Source organism: Octodon degus, unplaced genomic scaffold, assembly GCF_000260255.1.
Source record: "Octodon degus isolate 3935 unplaced genomic scaffold, OctDeg1.0 scaffold00056, whole genome shotgun sequence".
Lineage (NCBI taxonomy): Eukaryota > Metazoa > Chordata > Mammalia > Rodentia > Octodontidae > Octodon > Octodon degus.
In genome coordinates this window covers 4,635,682-4,646,725 of record NW_004524632.1, presented here as the reverse complement: position 1 = coordinate 4,646,725, position 11,044 = coordinate 4,635,682, and the positions used below count along the sequence as shown (strand labels likewise).

General features: G+C 42.6%; 1 pseudogene; it reads right to left on the bottom strand.

Moving 5' to 3' along the window:
- Positions 1 to 6,204: 6,204 nt before the first annotated feature.
- LOC101573611 overlaps positions 6,205 to 11,044 on the bottom strand; it is a 27,451-nt pseudogene continuing 22,611 nt past the window's right edge.

The window sequence follows — 11,044 nt, the reverse complement described above, 5'->3', positions numbered from 1 at the left end:
CTCTCTCTCTCTCTCTCTCTCTCTCTTTGGCTGGCTCAGCCCATCCCCAGGGAGTGGCTGGCATGGCATGTGGTGCTGGGGATTGAACCATGGTCTGCTGCGCCTGCCTAAGCTTGCCTAAGCAGGTGCTTTAGACTGCTGAGCTATCTCACTGGCCCCTCTCCCATTCTCTTTCCCTTCCTTATTTTCAAAAGCTTTGTTTCCATTTTTCCTTCCATTCTAGTTTCCTTTTCTCTTCCTTTCCTTCTCCCTCCCTGCTCTTTGTTCTCCTTCCTACTTGAACATTTTCATTCTGCCTCTCAGTATCTACCCTCTGTCTTTGCACTTCTTCGTGCTTTTGTTTTCTCACAAAGAGAAGCGACATGATATTTAGACGTGTATGTCTGATTTATTTCGCTTAAAAGTATGATCTCGAGGTGCATAGCGTTTGGCGACGTCTTCCTGGCGTGGGCTTGATAACTTCTGCACACCCTCTCCTATCCATGGAGAGGCAGATAGGGCTTATATTGTCCAGAGAAATTCCAGCGCATCTCCTGAAGGGGTGGGAGAGGTTGGCTGCTTTACGGGACTCAAAGGCGGTGGTTCCAATTCCTTAGCTTTTCTTTGGTTCTTCATCATAAATTAGTTTTCTTCTCATTGTTATTTCCCTCTAAAACACTTTAGTTTTCATTCACTCCATCTCCTTAAGCCATTTGCTTTCCTCTGTTTGCTTTCTGGATTCATGCATTACGGCTTTAGGTTACAGATGTCTTCTAGTTTCAGGAAAGATTGAGTTCATGTTCTTTTTATTGCCTCCCTTGTTCAGTAGTGCGGGAGGCTCAATAACTCCAGGCCTCCAATCCTATTGCAAGTGGGTTTCCGGGTTCCTGTGAATCCACATCACGACTCTGCCCCACGTCTCCCTTAGTGGTCACCTGAGTGCCTCTCACCTATAAAATTCTCTTGGCGCATGAGCGTCATTAGTGACGCTGACTTCCTCTTCTCCTCCCTCTGCTGAGCTAAGCTCCTAATTCTTCTTACCCCGCCTATTTCCCATAAGTCTCCTGCTATGCCCAGGAGGTGGGACTTCTTGTCCTAGCCCGGTTGCCTAGTTACTCGCGCCTTTTACCCGCCCACGTCATTTCCCTATGCCTCCACTATATATGCCCAGAGTTTCCATTGAATAAACGAGACTTGCTCAGAATCCTGTCTTGTCTCCATTTCTCGCGTCTCCTGTCCTTTGTCCTCTCCTCAATTCCCTGCTCCTCTCCCAGGTGACCTTCGTTGACTGACCCGCTGGCTTGGGACACTATAGTAAGAGGTTCCCTTTATGAACACAAGGTGATTGCATATCAGAAAAGGACTGTGTGAATTACCTACAGTTATTTTAACAAGGTTCCCCAGAGCAAGGTTGACCATATGATTTATTACCTAAACTACAGTGCAATAAAAGCAACCCCAAGGAAGGAAGAGGATTACTTGTTGACACAACAGGGTGTAAACTGAAACTCTTCTGGGAAACCTGGGCTGTATGATTGTTTAACATCAGACTCAGTCTCTTTCCATCTTTTAGCATCAACTGCATAATGTATGTGATATATATGTGATATATATATATATATATATATATATATATATAATTTTTTTTCCAAAACTAGGGATTGAACCTGGAAACTTTACACTGAGCTACATTCTTGGCCATGTTATTATTTTATTTTTAAAAAATTTAAGCCAGTGTTTGTTAATTGCTATGCTTCTCAGGTTGGGTTTGCATTTACAGTCCTCTTGGGTCAGCCCCCCAGAGTGCTAGGATTATGGGTATACACCACTGCATCCAGCAATAAATCTGGGTTGGTACTGAAGATATGGTGATAAATTCTTACCATCATGGATCTTATCACCTAGATGGGCCTAGATATATGGGGAAGACCTAGATGATTCCTTGCAGATGGAAGGAGGGGGAAGGAATCCTATCTGATGTGGGGAGAAAGAGCTGGAGATAGCAGGTATAGTCAACTGTGATAGAAAACTCTAGACCTGGTTAGAGGATCGTCCTGGCACTGTCTTTACTCCATGCCAGTCACATGGTGATAAGGGAGGACAGGCTCCAGTATGGCTGTGGGAAGTGTCCTGAAGCTGAGCCTGAGATGTTTCTCCACGTCTCCCGGTTCCACATGTAATGTCCAGGGAGTCAGTGAGGGGCATGCAAGTGCTGGAGGAGTGGCAGACTGAGGAGGTCCAAAGTTGGGACAGGGAGGCCTCATCGAATGGATGCCATGAGCCCAGGCCTTGGCTGTCCTCCTAGCCTTAGCTGTGGGCCATTGTCCTTTGCTCTTATAGTTGATGTTTCTGATCTTCTGAAGCCCCTAATTTAATCTCTGTTTCTCTCTATTTCATTGCTGTTTCCCTTATTAAAAGCAGAAAACTAATCTGAGTCTTTTCCCAGCCACTTGTGGAGGGTGGCACATGACATGCCTTCCAAGCAACGGCAGGTAACAGACATTTTTAGGGTTTGGCCATGGGAAAATCACGAGTCTCCATCCGTTCTCTGCTAACAGTTTCCTCTTTGCCTCCCACCTGGCTGCTAAGCCAATGTTGTGTATTTTAGGTTTTTATGTTGGTATTCCTCTTCCTGTTGCCAAGTTCTGTATTAAGTAGAATAATGCTCGTAGCTGTAACTAATAGTCTTTCAAGTCTTAGTGGCTTTTCTCAGTAGGGATTTCTTTCTTATACAAAGCAAAAATCATCAAGCAGTTCCTAATCATCAGGCAGTTCTCCTAAAAGCAGCCATTCAGGGATTCAGGGTCACACCACACACTGGCTCCAGAATCTCCTTAATTTATCCAGAGAGCGAAAGGAGAATGAGGATGGCCATGGCAGGAAGATGTCCACATGTCACCCCGGAAGTGGCAGTCATGGTTCTGTGTTTATGCTATTGTCTGGGAGGCAATTGCTCTTATTTGCAAGAGAAGTCATAGCCTGCTGCAGAGGAGGTGGGAAGTGTTTTTTTTACCTGATGTCTAAGAGAAAGAAGAAGCAGATTTGGTGAAGAGTGACCAGTCTGTACCAAGCATGGTCCCTGAAATGCCTTGTGCTTTAGTATGGTAATGTACCCTTTTGGAAACAGACATGCTAAAATAATTACAAAGTATACATAATTGCCTCTCTTCTGTTGGAAATTATTTCTAGAAAACAGTAGGATGAGAGCAATTGCTTACCGATCTGTTCCCATCTGGGAAGCCCAGGAATAAGTACAGACACTGTTGGTCCCGCTCTGACTTGGTCCTGCCTCAGTGGCAAATGTCCTGTCACAAAAGCCTCCAGAACACCTTCTGTGTTTTCTCCAGGGTCAGTTTCCTTCTTCTGTTTTGCTCTGTTGCATCTTCTTCATCACTAATCAATCTGTCATCTAGCTTGGCTTGACACCAGGGATAAGACATCAGTCTGCGTGCTTTTCCTTGAGCCAGTCCTGGGGTTTGCAATTTCTCTTTAGACTCACCTCTTCTACCTGCGCAGCTCATCTCTCTGTCCTGCCTAGTCTAGGGTGGGAGATTTTGTAAGGCTCTGGTGCTCCAAGATGGCCCCTCCTGGGCCCTGGCCTTGGAGGCTGTGAGCTCTGGGAAGGCGGCGGATAGTGGGAGCCTTGTTCTCAGCTCACACTCACCTGTGCTGCCCTTGTCCTGTCCCCTGGCTTGGCTGCCCTTGTAGTGTCCATGGACTACCTGCTGCCTCCTGACTGGCCGTCTGCGGGTGCATTTGCTCTCTGGCAGCCTTTCTTTGCATAAGCAGCATTTGACTGTGCTATATGTGACATCCAGGCTTTTGATTTTCAAATTACATCCTGGCTATTTTACTGTCCCTCTTTGGTTTATTATTTTCTGCAAAATTGGGACTCTTTTTCCTCCCTGTTAATATACTCTTTTGAGTCTTTTATGTAATAAAAAGTGTAGGCTTCAGCATTAATCATTGTGATTGATGTGACCTCACTAATACCCTTTTTCTACTTGGGAAGGCTCCAATTATGGCTATATTTTGTGTCTGGCCTTGGGCCAGTTTCTAACCCAGCGATACTGGCTTCATGATTCCTCAGCATGGTCATTAACCTCTCCCGTGTCCACTTTCTCCTACAGATTTCAGGCAGAGCCAACCGCCGGACCTTCGGCTGACCCCCTTGGTCAGAATGAGACCGTCTGCCTGGGGGAGGGAAAGCCTGCCTCTCTCACTCTTTGTATGGTGCAGACACAAGCCTGCCCAAGGACTCCTGATGGTTTCCCCAAAGGTGATGTCAAGCTGCACTCAGCCTGCATAGTTCTTTAGCTCACCATTCACCCTTATAATTAATAATGGAATCTTGCCAGCAGTCGATTCCTTTTTTTTTTTTTTTAGAATGTTCTTCAAGGAGAACACTCAGAGGACTCTTCAGTATAAACTCTTCACAAGTTTTGGACTCCTTTTAGACACAGCAGAGGAAATAGGCTGGCTCTTCAGAGAGGTAACATGAGATAAGGGAGAGAAGACTGCCTTCGGGGTCAGACAGCATTAATTGCATGGCCTCGGGAAGATTATTTAACTTCCACACATCTCAAGTTTTTCATTGGTGGAATGGGAATATGGTTATCTATCTTGCAAGATTGGGATGAGGTTTGAATGGAGAAAGGTATAGAAGGTACATAAGTCTATTTCCAGTATCATGGTGGGCTAAAAACTTTCCTGCTACAAAATACTTAGAAATCCTGACTGGCATACAAAGCATCCTTTTATTTCATGTCCCAGCAGTAGAATTTATTCTTTATTGTTACATCTATGCTCTCAGTGGTATGGGAAGCGGCTGTTCAATTGCCACACATTATGGATGAATTCAGTGTACATAATAACAGTTTCAAGGACCACAACATAAAATAGTGATTTTATACCCATGTAGCATTACTAGTAATTTTCAAGAAATATTAGCTTCTAAATTTTTATTCATAATCATTATACATTATCACAGGAAATAACAAAATGTAACTTGAACAAATATCCTTCTAAATCCCTAGCTATGAAAGAGGAATCTTCTCTTTCTTTCTTTCTTTCTTTCTTTCTTTCTTTCTTTCTTTCTTTCTTTCTTTCTTTCTTTCTTTCTTTCTTTTTTGTACCGGGGATCAAACTTGAAGGAGGAATCTTTTAAGAGCCCAAACAAGAGGGAAGTAGAGAGGAGGCCTGTGGTCTAGCAAGCTGGGGGAGGCAATAGACAGTTGTTTCTACATAAGGAATTGGGGTTTTCACACTTCTGTGAAGATAGGAGAAAGGTCCTATGTGATTATATGATAAGGAGATAGAGAACCCAGAACACTAAAATCTTTGGGTCTCTCAAAAGGCTACCCCTCTTGAGAAACAGATAGTATGAAAAAAATCTTCGTCCCCCTGTGAGACACATGATAGTGAAGTTTATGTGTTCCTTCCTGAGTTCTGAGTGTGGGGTGAAGTTTCTTTTCCTAATTTTAATTTTTACTAGCACAGGTTTGCAGTACAAAGCAACGGCATTGGTCGTGGGGCGGTGGGGCACGTATGTAACACATCTTGATTCTTAGGTCTCCCTCTCCTTCTTTCCTCACTCCCTCTTGGGCCTCCTTCTCCTTTGTAAAAGCCCTAGCTCCCTGTTTCCTGTCATCTTTCTTCTATTCACAATGAGCACTTTGTACAATTTTGGGTTCCTAATACATACTGCTCATGTGGTCTAAGGAGCTTCCTGGATGAAAATGAGTGCCCTTAGAAGCAAGTGCAGAACTGTTGCAGGAAGCACACAGGCCCTTAACTCAGACCCTCTGCTCTCTGCACAGATTGAGCCTCGCTGGAGTCGAACTCAAAGCCCAAATGACCAGAGGTGCCGGAAAATGACCTTCTGTATCTGGGACTCATTAGGCAAAAGAGCCAGAAGAATTGGGAACCAAGGAACTTCTGACAATAGAGGCATTTATTTATTTTTCATTTGTTAGAATTTGGATGCTCTTTTTCTTAGTGCTAAAGGCCTTTCAACTCCCAAACCAGAGCAGAGAGACAGGAGTGCATTACAAATGTGGACAGAGTGACATTCCGGGACACAGAAGGTGAGGGTGGGAGGAGAGAAGGCTTTTCTGTCATTGCTGTTGGTGGGAGAGCTAGGCAGTCTTACAGATCCACCTCTGGGAATGACAATCTAGGAGTCTGTCTTTCCATGAAGGATACACAGATCCCAGGGCCCTCCTTCTATCCCTTCTCCTCTTCTCCCAGGGCACCTACTTTACTGTAAGTCACTACTGTTAAGCTGTTTGCATGACTGCTATGGGACAGATTACGGAGTTCTGTGAGTCTATCCTGATCTTGTTCTGTTTGGTCAGGAGCAGGAGTCCGTGTGTTTTTGTTGATCAGGTCAAACCCGAAACCCCCAGAGTCTTTTAAGTTATCTTAATCTGATTGTTGGCTTTTTTGGTGAGAGGCAAACAGGCTGAAGTTTCATTCTACCTTTTGGTCAGCTGTGTGTTGGGCTCTGTTTCAAAAGACGACAGTTGTTGTGCTCCTCCTGAAAGCCCACCCCTCCACATGGAGACTCACCCCAGGACATCTCCACAGTAGAGTGTTGTAGTCGTGCACATCCGCCACTGTCCCTGACACATTCCTGCTCTGCTGGGGCTGCACGTAGGGACCCTAACATCTGAAATCTCTTGGGGTTCTAGGGATCCTGCATCATCATCCCCCGACAAATTTAAACCAAGCCCCCAGAGGGCAGACTTCTGCTCCAGAATTCTGGATCCACCATGCTTTTATGGGTATCAGAAGGTATCGACTCCTCTTCCTTCTCCTATGATGACATCTTCAGCAAAGGACATTGAAAACACACTGCTGTTTGGGCTGTCAAAGTCATAACAGGTGCCAACTGCTTCTTGTAAGGTCTAGTTGGTCATGTCCAGGAAGAAGGCACAGCCAGCTGGGTGGAGCTGGAAGCCGGGCAGCCACTGGCACTTGAAGATGAGCGTGACCTTGTTGGTGACAGAAGCATTTAAGTGGAGACCATGAAGTGGGTACAGGTAGTCCTTGCCTCTCTGTCAAGGGTCTATTCCAAGATCCCCAGGAGATGCCTGAAATCAGGGATGATACTATTATGCAACTTTTCCCCCTATACATACATATGTGCCTGTGATAAACATTAATTTATAAATTGCCTGCAGTAAGAGAACTACTAGGTGATACTAAAATTATGACAATATACTGTGGCAAACATTATAGGCATGTTGTCTCTTTTTCTCACCTATCTTAGAGTACTTTCACCTTTCCACTTAGAGCTTCCCTTTGGCATTTTCACACTGCCAACACTACTCTTGCACCACAAGGTCGTCACTGGACAGCGCTCTGATGTGATACTGTGACAGTCGATCTAATAACCAAGCCAGGTAGTAAGTGCCCAATGGGTGGGTAGCATACAAAGCATGGACACTCTGGACAAAGGGCAGATTCATGTCCTGGGTGGGGGAAGGAGCAGGATGGTGTGGCAGTCCATCACTACCGAGGACAGCATGCCACTTGACACTTGTGGACTATGTGTTTCTGGAAGCTTCCATTTAACATTTTCGGAGCAGAGTTGGCTGTAGGGGAGTGCTGCCTACTAAAAAATCATCCAAGTTAGAATGGAAGAAAGTGGGCGCGTGGGAAAAAGAAGAAGCATGACAGCCAAAGGGAGCTTGTAGAAATGAAGGTGAGCCACTGAAATTAAAATTCAGATAACACACAGCCCACAATAGATCACTGGGAGAGCACAAGGGAACAGAAAAGCTTGTATTCTTCAGTCAGTGCTCAGAAATCCCTGGTGATTGCTCTTTGGGAAACATTGAGGTGTCATTTCTTGGGAGGTAAGAAGGGACTAGAAATAGCTGGGTTCATTTATGGATCCGTAAGTTGCTTTTAATTAATCAATGATTTTTATCAGTAGTTTTGAGTATACAACAATGTTGAAGCAAAAATGTTTTCCCAGATGCTCCTATCTCAGTATCTCACACAACCTTCTTTGTTATCGATATCCGATATCCAGCACCAGAGTGGTACATTTGTTATAACTGATGAAGCTACATTGACACATGTTATCCCTTGAAGTCCATAGTTTAGAGCAGGAAACTCTCAAATGCGCAATGACATGTATCCACCATTATAGTATCAGGCAGAGTAGTTTCATTTCATTGAAAGCGCTGTGAACCCTGCCTGTTCATCCTTCCTCCCCTTTATCTCTGGCAAGGCCTTACTTATCCTTGTGTTGTTTTTATAGTTTTGCCACTGAAAACAAAAAGTTGAACCAAGTGTAGTAGTGCATTCCAGTAATCCTAGCAATTCGGAAGATGAGACAGGAGAAACACTTCGAGTTTGAGGGCTTCTTAGCTATATAGTAAACTCAAGGCCAGCCTAAACTATACAGGGAAACTCTGTCTCAAAAAAAAAAATAATGTTGGAATTACACAGCATGTATCCTTTTTAGGTTGGCTTCTTCCCTATATTTGAGGTTCTTCCAGGTCTTCCATGTCTTGATAGAACATTTAATTTTAGCTTTGCATACTATGTTTTTGTCCAGATATATCATTCATTCATTCATTCATTCATTCATTCATTCATTCATTCATAAATTCATTCATTCAGCTACTGAAAGAAAACTTGTTTGTTTTCAAGTCCTGGCCATAATAAGTAAAACTGCTATGACTATCCATGTGCTGGCTTTTGTGTGGATGTAAGTCTTGAGTTCATTTGGATAAACACCAAGCAGTACAAGAGCTGTACTGTGTGGTAAGGGTGTGTTCAGTTGGTAAGAACCTGCCAAACTGCCTCCCCAAGTGGCGGCACCATTTTTCATTCTCACTAGTGAAAAACAACAGGCATTTCTGTCATTCTAAGTACCACAGACATTTGGCATTGTTAGTGTTTTGAATGGTGGCCATTTGGATAAAGGTGTAGTTTTATCTCATTGTTTAATTTCTTTAAGGTTAATGTGCCAGTCATACACCTGTCCACACCTACAGTGTGTGTTTATTTGCTTATTCTATGAGGGCAGACTTGCTCTTTCCCTTCCTTCAGGCCTCGAAGCTCCAGGTGTTGATGACTTCCTTCATTTCTCCTTTCTATGTCCCCTACCAGAATGCTACCTCAAGAAAGAACTTTATGGTCCCTCCTTCCTACAGCATAATATTCTGGAAGTTGTTCAAGACTTAGAATCAGAAACCTGAAATGGAGTAACAGCATCCCTACTGAAGAGGTATCTACATAATCTTGGTTATATTCCTGTCTTAAGGACAAGATCCAATAGATCTTGTTGTGACAATAGGCTGCAAATGACAAAACTCAATACAAGGTTATGAAATTGTTGCTACTTCCCATATTAAATTGTCATTAACGAGAGGACTCCAGGAGGATTTCTCCCATGTCTCTTAGCTTTGGAAATAGAGATGTCTGTAAGGCAAGTGGACCTGTATCTAGTGGCAGGAGGCAGGCAGTAGCAGACAGCACAGGAAGCATTTTTCGACTATTATGAATCTAAAATCACCCAAATAAGCAAATACTATGTTTCATTTTTTTTTTCAGAACCAAGGATTGAACTCAGGTCCTTGTGCTTGCCAGGGAAGTGCTTATTCTACTGAGCTATCTTAAGCAGATACTTTGATTTAGCTTTTAGTCTACAATTTTCGCTGGGATATATAATGGGATGGGTAATTTCTAGAAAATAATTTGTATGTCAATTTTTTTTTCCTGAGGGCCAAGTTGAAAGGAAAGTATGTCTGTTTCACCCCAGAGCTGCTGAGATGCTCGTACTTGAGTATTTACATATGTTTGCTGCCCATTTGTGTCACCTAGTCAGGGAGCAGCTGGGGAGCTGGCATGCGGCAGTGTCCAGCCTTTGCCAGCTTCCTATTCTGTGGCATCATTGGCCCGTTCTCACTGATTATGCAGGTGCTTTTTGTACACTAAAGGATTATGTGATGTTATCCTTATAAAACTTTAGATAACTATGACCTAAACTTCCACAATTTACCTGTGATATAACTGTAATATGACTTATTAACTTTTACCAGGTGAAAGGTGAATTACAAATATTTTGAAGGTTTTCGGACTTTAAAAATGTGGTTATCAGCTGCTCCTTTCAAAGGACCAGCAAGAATCAGCAGTACAGTTATCCAAGTGATCCTACATATATACATAGATGTATCTTTTTTTCTTTCTTTTTTATGTCCTTTTCCTCATCTCAGTTTTTCCTTCCCATTGAACAAATTCTTTCCTTTTCACAGTATCTATTGTAACTGTTTCCTTTTTCTTCTTTTTAATTTCTTGTAATTTTCTTTTTGATATTGTTTAGTTCTGTTTCTTTTAATCATTTTGCAGGATCATGTCTGGTGACTAAACAACTAATTTGAAGATATTATGCAATACAGCAACCACTTTTGAATTCCTATTAATTTAATGAAATTTTGTATCATTTCTAATGCTTTTTCAAGGAAACTATTTTGTACTTTAAAAAATGCAGTTCATATTAGAAGTTAAAACTCTCAGTTTTGTGTGTTCTTATTTTCTCATTTGTGTTCCTCTGAATTTTTTATTTTTGTGGTATATTTTGGTAAGAGCCATAACAAATAGGTCCAGAAAAGGTGAAGATTTTTGGATCCTGACAAAGTTTCCTTTATTTCTTTTTCTCAAAGAAAAATATAGGACTTAAAAATCATTCAGAGTTTTAGAAATTTCAGAAATCTCAGACTCTTTCGTTGATCTGGCTTTAACTTGTGTGGAATTTACATGAGAAAGGGCCACTTTTGTTCTTTTAGCTGTGGTACTCCTTTGTGAATTATGTCCAACAGAGACCAAATGTTTCTATTATAATCTATCTAAAGAATTTAGTGGGTGATATAAAGTCAAAGATGCATTTCAAAGCTCAGTTTATCAGCTAACCAGAGGCAGCTACTAAAATTCTCTATTCACCAGTAAATCTGACACAGTGAGAGGTGGGTGGGTAGAGCTGAAAGAGAGACATAGAGGTAGGAGATGGGGAGATAGCTCAGAGGCATAGGCTCCTGCCTGACAAGCA